The sequence below is a fragment of the Elephantulus edwardii genome, unplaced genomic scaffold, assembly GCF_000299155.1.
Source record: "Elephantulus edwardii isolate Elephantulus edwardi_28Jun2011 unplaced genomic scaffold, EleEdw1.0 scaffold00127, whole genome shotgun sequence".
NCBI classification, from domain to species: domain Eukaryota; kingdom Metazoa; phylum Chordata; class Mammalia; order Macroscelidea; family Macroscelididae; genus Elephantulus; species Elephantulus edwardii.
This window is the reverse complement of record NW_006399877.1, coordinates 7,302,428-7,309,449: the sequence shown is the minus strand read 5'-3', so window position 1 is coordinate 7,309,449 and position 7,022 is coordinate 7,302,428. Positions and strand designations below refer to the sequence as shown.

General features: G+C 49.9%; 1 protein-coding gene across 1 annotated transcript in view; it reads right to left on the bottom strand.

Moving 5' to 3' along the window:
• Window positions 1-7,022, bottom strand: part of NGEF (neuronal guanine nucleotide exchange factor) — a 96,852-nt gene that overhangs the window by 50,574 nt on the left and 39,256 nt on the right. The gene's annotated exons all lie outside the window — the stretch shown is intronic.

Genomic DNA, 7,022 nt, shown 5'->3' with positions numbered 1-7,022 from the left:
CCCCGCCCAACCTCGGCCTGCTGCCCCTCTCTACGGTCAGGTCCTGCCACACAGCTCCGTGGGGTCCACATGGATCCCCAAACCAACTTGCCCAGTGCGGGGCGGCCGCCTTCTCCCCGGCATGTCTCCACCCTCCGCCTTTGCGCACCCTCTACCACCCCGGGTCGAGCTGTCCCCGCTGGAGGTGCCTCGGTCTGGGGCTAGTCTTAGAAGACCCCTGAAGGCACACTTTTCACGCTGTATGTGGGGAGAGCACCGCGCACAGGGTGGGTCTGGCTGCGAGACGAGCAAGCAGCCTTCAGCTTCTGAGGTTCCGACCGGCCGATGACTCGGGGCTGGAGGAGGAGGGAAAGCCTCCCCCAGTTCCCCCTCTGGGACTCTGACTTCTGCAGTTGGCAACTTTATGGGGCCACAGAGCCAAAGCCATCGACAGGCCATCCCGCTCACCGCGACCCTTAGAGGACAGGGCGGAGTGGAGCGGCCTGTGGCTCTCCAAAACGGAACACCTGTACAGACGCAGACAGCTGGGGGCCTTCTACTAGAAACAACGCTTTGCCGCTACGCGGCCAGTGCTCCTTCCAGATACAGAGGGCGAGCAGAAATGGGGCTGGACTGGAGGCGGGGGTGGAGGAGGACCAGTGCTGCGATGAGGGGGGGAATCCAACCCTGGTCTCCACCCTGCGCCCTCTGGACCCCAGGTCACTGTGCTCAGGACTGCATCCCCGGCCAGGGAAAATTCCTTAGGTTTATATACATCCCTTAAAGGACAAAGTGTGGCGTCCGGATTGGTGGAAGATCTATCAACAATCTGCGTTATGCAGATGACACAACCCTGCTTGCTGAAACTGAGGAGGACCTCATGCACTTGCTGCAGAGGGTCAAGAACTGCAGCCTTCAGTATGGCCTGAGGCTCAATGTCAAGAAGACAAAGATTCTCACCACTGGACCAATTGGTAGCATCAGGATAGATGGGAAGAGATTGAGATTGTTCACAGCTTCCGTTTGCTCTGCTCCACGGTCAACACTCTTGGCACCAGGAGCCAGGAAATAAAAAAATGTATTGCGATGGGAAAGCCTGCTGTTAGGGACCTCTCTAAAGTACTCAAGAGCAACGGTGTGTCTCTGGAGACTAAGGTGCATCTGATACAGGCCATGGTCTTTGCAATCACTTGTTATGCATCAGAGAGTTGGACAATGACTAGGAAGGATAGAAGGAGAATTGATGCCTTTGAGCTGTGGTGCTGGAGAAGAGTATTGAATGTACCGTGGACTGCCAAGAAAACAAACAGATTCATCCTGGAGAGGGTTAAACCAGGCTACTCCTTGGAGGCAAGGATTCTGAAGCTTCCTCTAACATACTTTGGACACGTTGTGAGGAGAGACTGGTCCTTGGAGAAGGACATCATACTTGGCAGGGTGGAGGGACAGCGCAGGAGGGGAAAACCCTCTATGAGGTGGATTGATTCAGTGACTGGGATAATCGGGATGGGTGTGTCAGAGGCAGTGCGATTGGCACAGGATAGAGCAGAGTTTAGGGCTGTTGTACACAGGGTCGCTATGAGTCGCAAGCAACTCGATGGCACATAACAACAACAACAACAACAACCTGAGGGAGAGGAGGCAAGGGTGGAGGTGTCCCTGAGCTCATAGGAAAACCCTTCCCACCTCCTGCCCCTGGGGCATTGATTTGAAGGTACACTGTCCACTGTCTTTAATGCAAACACTCCCAGTGCGAGCGGCCTTGATTAATCAATTCAACAGTAATTTCCAGTTGGTGCAACTGCTGAGGGTACCCAGAGGCGCCTCCAAAGAAAGGCCTGGAGGTTTGCTTCACAACCCCAGCCTTAAAACCCCTGAGGAGCACGTGTGGGGTCACCTGAGAGCCAGAGTCCATTCCAGGGAGCTGGACACACTGGTCCATCAAAAGGCATCTTGTGATAAGGGGTGGGGAGAAGTCACAATAGGAAAGTCCACTGGTAAGGAATTGCACTGCCAACCCCAAGAAACCGGGTTCAAAATCTCCTCCCATATGATTTAAAGGGATCTCTGGTGGCCTAGTGGTAAGAAGATGTGCTGCAACCCACAGCTCTGAAGTTCGGATCCAGCAGCTTCTCTGTTGGAGAGGGATGGGTAATCTCCTCCCTTGCTATTTACAGCCTCTGAAAACCTGCTGGCTCCGCAGTACTCAACAATACTGCCTTTGAGTCAATTCTAAGTGAGACCCGTGGTAGGGCAAAGAAGAATGGCCTCACCGGCTTCCAACACAAATCTTTACAGGAGCACATTGCCAAGACTCTTCTCCCCTGAAATCTGCTGGCAAAGGCCTCTCCAAAGTTCTACAGAGCAAGGACATCACTTTTGAGACTAAGGTGCACCTGATCCAAGCCACAATATTTTAAATTGCTTCCTATGCACCTGAAAGTTGGGCAGTGAATAAAGATAACTGAAGAATCATCAACATCTTGAAGTTGTGGTGTTGGAGAAGAGTACTGAAGATCCCCTAGACTGCCGAAAGAACAAACAAGTGTATTTTGGGGAAGGTGCAGCCAGCGTGTGTGCTCCTTAGGGACAAGGATGGTGAAGTTAAAGTTCACATATTTTGTGTATGTTTTCAGGAGGAACCACTCTTAGAAAGTCATATTATGCTGGAAAAGGTAGAGGGTTCAGTGAAAGAGAGGAAGAGCCTCGAGGAGATGCATCAACACAGTGATGACCACAACGGGTTGGAACAGGACAGAGGGTGAGGACGGTGCAGGAAAGACAGGGCTCACATAGGTCTGTTGTTCAGAGGGTTGTTCTGAGTTGTGGTCAACTCAGCACCTCACAACAGCTTCTCCCCTGGAACGCTGGGGTTGCGTTTCCCTCCCTGGATCCCAGAGGGTGTATATCTACTGCTGCACCCATTCCATCTTCCTCTAGTGCTGACTTTGGGGAGGGTGGGGCTGAGTTCCCAAAGCTGGCCAAGCCCCCAGTTACTGTCAGAACAACCAGTCTCATGTCTCTAGGCTTTAAGTCTGCAGTGTGTGTGTGTGTGTGTGTGTGTGTGTGTGTGTGTGTGTGAGAGAGAGAGAGACAGAGAGAGAGACAGAGAGAGAGAGAGAGATGCTATCTGACTCCCCAAGCTCAAGATCTTGCCATCTTCACCTTTTTCCACAGGAAGCCATGTGTCTCTGCACAGCCCTCTCTTGGGGTCATCTTTCCATCTGCGCACTGCTTGAGGACCTGGACTGCTACCTAGACAAGCCCGAAACATCTGAACAAAAGACTTGAAGCTTTTCTTTAACTCTTGTCATTTCTCAAAGTTCATAGAGTTTCCAGAGGCATGTTGTTCAGGAAGTGGATGCCACTGCTGCTTCCATCTGCATCCATGTGTGTTCAACAACGAAACCACCATCCCCACCCCTGCACCACCTGGCACCAGGTCCAGGCAGCAGAACTTGAGCTGTCCTGGTATCAGAACCAATCAGCAAAATTTGAACTTGACTTCTCTCGGGTCTCGCCAGTCCACCAAGTCCATGGCCCACCAATCTCTGGGCCAGCAGCTCTTCCTCCTTGGTCAGCTGGCATTTAAGGTGGGGTGGGTTGCCTCAGTCCCTCTGCTCCAGAAGACCTCTCGTGATCAGGGTCTGATTAAATCTGTTCCTCTGCTGCTGTTGTGCTGTCAGGTGTCCTCAGGTGCCACCCAGTCAGCAAGCAGTCAAGAGATGGCGGCACTGCCCAGGCCTGGCCCATTCTCACCATGCTTGTTACGTCTGAGTCCATTGCTGCAGCCACTGAGCCATTCCGTCTTGTTGACGATCGGTGCTGCCAGCACAGAGGCGCGAGGTTCAAATCGACTAGCTGCTCTGCAGAAGCAAGACGGGCAGTCTCCTTTCATGTGATTAACTGCCTCTGAAAACCCATCAAAGGGCCAGCTATGGGTCAGTTCTGAGTCATCAGTACACAACAAAAGCAGCAGACATCCTATCACCTACCTCTCCCAGGGAGTCCTGGTGGCCTCGTGGTAAGAACTTGTGCTCCAATCCTAAAGGCGCACAGATCGAACCCACCAGCTGCTCCACAGGAAAAGGATGAACTATCTCCTGCCGGGAGATTTCCTGCATCTGCAAACTCGCTGCAGGGTCAGCTGTGGGTCAGTTCTGACACATGACACCACCTGTCCCACCAGACTTGTTGCTGGTGAGTTGATTCTGATTCAGCAACTGTCTAGGGTGGATTGAGGCATTCCCATGGGGTCTCCAAGGTCTCCGCCCACAGAAGCAGATGACTACACCTCTCCCTCAGGGTGGCTAGTGGGTTTGAGGCACTGACCTTTTACTTAGCAGTCACCTCTGTACCATCAGGGGGTATAACCTCCTCAGAGCCCTGCCTTCGCCACACGCTTTTCCAGGCTCTCTGCTTTTGTAAATTCTGTTCCCTGTAGTTAGGTGAAACCTGCACCCTTCAGACTCCCTGGGGTGGTCCTAGGAGGGCCTCTTCTCTTTAGAACTACCTGCAATCCCCCACTAACAGGGTCTCACTAAGTGAGGGACCCCTCACAGGTGGGAACCTGAGCTTCTTAGAAATCTTAGTAGATTAGTACGAGATCCAGGAAGAGCCCTTTGTGGGCAGGTGGGAGGACTGTCATTGCTATTAGATGCTGTTGGGCTGCCTCTGTCTAAGGCATGTGGTTCAAATCCACCAGCTGCTTCACAGGAGAAAGATGGGGAAATCTCTTTCTGAGCAACTAAATGCTTCTGAAAACCCACTGGAGGGTCACCTATGGGCTGGTTCCGGCCCAACGGTACATAATACCCAACAGCTCTTACTGTCTATTATCTTCGCTTCTGGTCTGTTTATTAATTTTTGCTCCCTTTCCTTTCTCATCTGTTAATCCTCCGGAATTGATTCCATCTGTGTGCCACCCTTCCCTTAGTTTCTTATATTTGTGGTCTTATATTGCAACTGGCCTGTTGTGATTGATTGAAGTCATTTAGCATAATTTATTCTAGGTTCATCCTTGCTGTAGAGTATTTCACAAATTCTTCATTGTTCTTGTTATTGTTGTTGTTAGGTGCAGGTGGGTATGACTCAGCAACCCTGTGAGAACAGATCTGAACGGGGGTCCCCCCACCTTGTGCCTCCTTGTCCTCCCTGACACGCGTGAGCTGCAGCCACTGTGTTAATCCACCTTGTTGGGTATCCTCCTCCTTCACAGACCGTCCACCTTCCCAAGCACAATGTCCTCCAAGGAAGAGCCACTCCTAGCAACACACCCAGGGTATATGAGACGAAGCTTCATCACAAGCTTGCCTCCAAGGAGCACTCTGGCTGCACTTTCTCCAAGACGTATCGGTTTGTTCTTTTGGCCGTCCATGGGACACTCAGTTCCCTTACCCAACACCACAACTCAAAGGGCATCGATTCATCTCTTGTCATCCTTATTCATTGTCCAGCTCTCAGATGCATAGAAAGATTGTGGTTTGAATCAGATGCACCTTAGTTTTTAAACTAACATCATTGCTCTTCAGGACTTTGGAAACATCCCTGACAGCAGACTTTCCCGATGCTTTGTGCCTCCTGATACCCCGACTGCTGGCACCAAAGTTGTTGCTTGTGGATCCAAGCAATAGATTTTTTTTAGTGATGTGTAATATGCCATTGCGTGATGATACCACAGTTTCTTTATCCATTCATCTTTTGGTGGGCACTCAGGTTGTCTTCAACTCTCTGTCCTTGTAAATAATAGTGCAATGAACGTAAGTGTTCATGTCTGTTTGTGCCACAGCTCTTATTTCTTTGGGATATATGTCTAGTAATGGGATCGCTGGATCAAATGATCTTCTATTCCCAACTTTCCAACTACTTCCTGTAGTGGTTGCACCATTTTATATTCCTTCCACAGTGTGTGAAGTTCTAACCCTTCCAGACTTTGCCAGCTTTTGTTGTTTGATGTCTTACTGAACATTGCTGGTTCTTGCTGAGGTGCGATTATATCTCATTGTTCTGATGTGCAAACTAATACCCAGACCAAGAAGCTGTTGTCCGAACCGAGCAAGGGAATACTGCATGGTTTAAAACGGAAAAGGATGTAAGTCAGGGTTGTACCCTTTCTCCATACCTGTTCAATCTGTATGCTGAGCAAACAGCTCGCAAAGCTGAACTCTATGAAGAGAAATGTGGCATCAGCATTGAAGACTCATCGACAATCTGAGTTATGCAGATGACACAACTTTGCTTGCTGAGAGGAAGGAACAAATGAAACACTTGCTGTAGAAGATCATGGACTTCAGCCTTCAATATGGATTCAATTTTAACATCAAGAAAACAAAGATCCTTGCTACAGGACCAAAAGATGGAGAAAGGATAGAAACTGTCACTGATTTCATCTTCCTTGTATCAAGAAACCCATGGTATTAGCAGTCAGAAAATTAGGAGATGTGTTTATTGCATAAGGCAAGCCTGCTGTCAGGGACGTCTCTAAAATGCTGAAGAACAATGACGTCAGTTTGAAGATTAAGGTGTGTTGATTCAGGCCATGGTCTTCTCAATCACCTGCTATGCATCAGAGAGCTGCACAATCAATAAGAATGACAGGAGAATTAATGCCTTTGAGCTGTGGATTTGGAGAAGAGCACCGAATATCCCATGGATGGCCAAGAGAACAAACAAATATGCCTTGGAGAGGGTACAGCCAGAGTGCTCCTCGGAAGCAAAGATGGCTACGGTTTGTCTTTCCTACTTTGGACATGGAGCTTATTGCTGTTGTTATGTGCCATCGAGTTGCTTGTGACTCATAGCGACCCTATGTACAAGTGCTCTAAACGCCGTTCTATCCTGTGCCAACCTCGCCGTCTCAAACACACTTATTCCCACCACTCCAGTCACAAAATCAATCCATCTCATTGAGGGTCTTCCTCTCCTGCGCCTCCTCTCCACTCTCCCAAACATGATGTCCCTCTCCAAGGACCAGTCCCTTCTTGCAACATGCCCAAAGTATGTCAGACGAAGCTTCAGAATCCTTGACTCCAAGGAGCATTCCG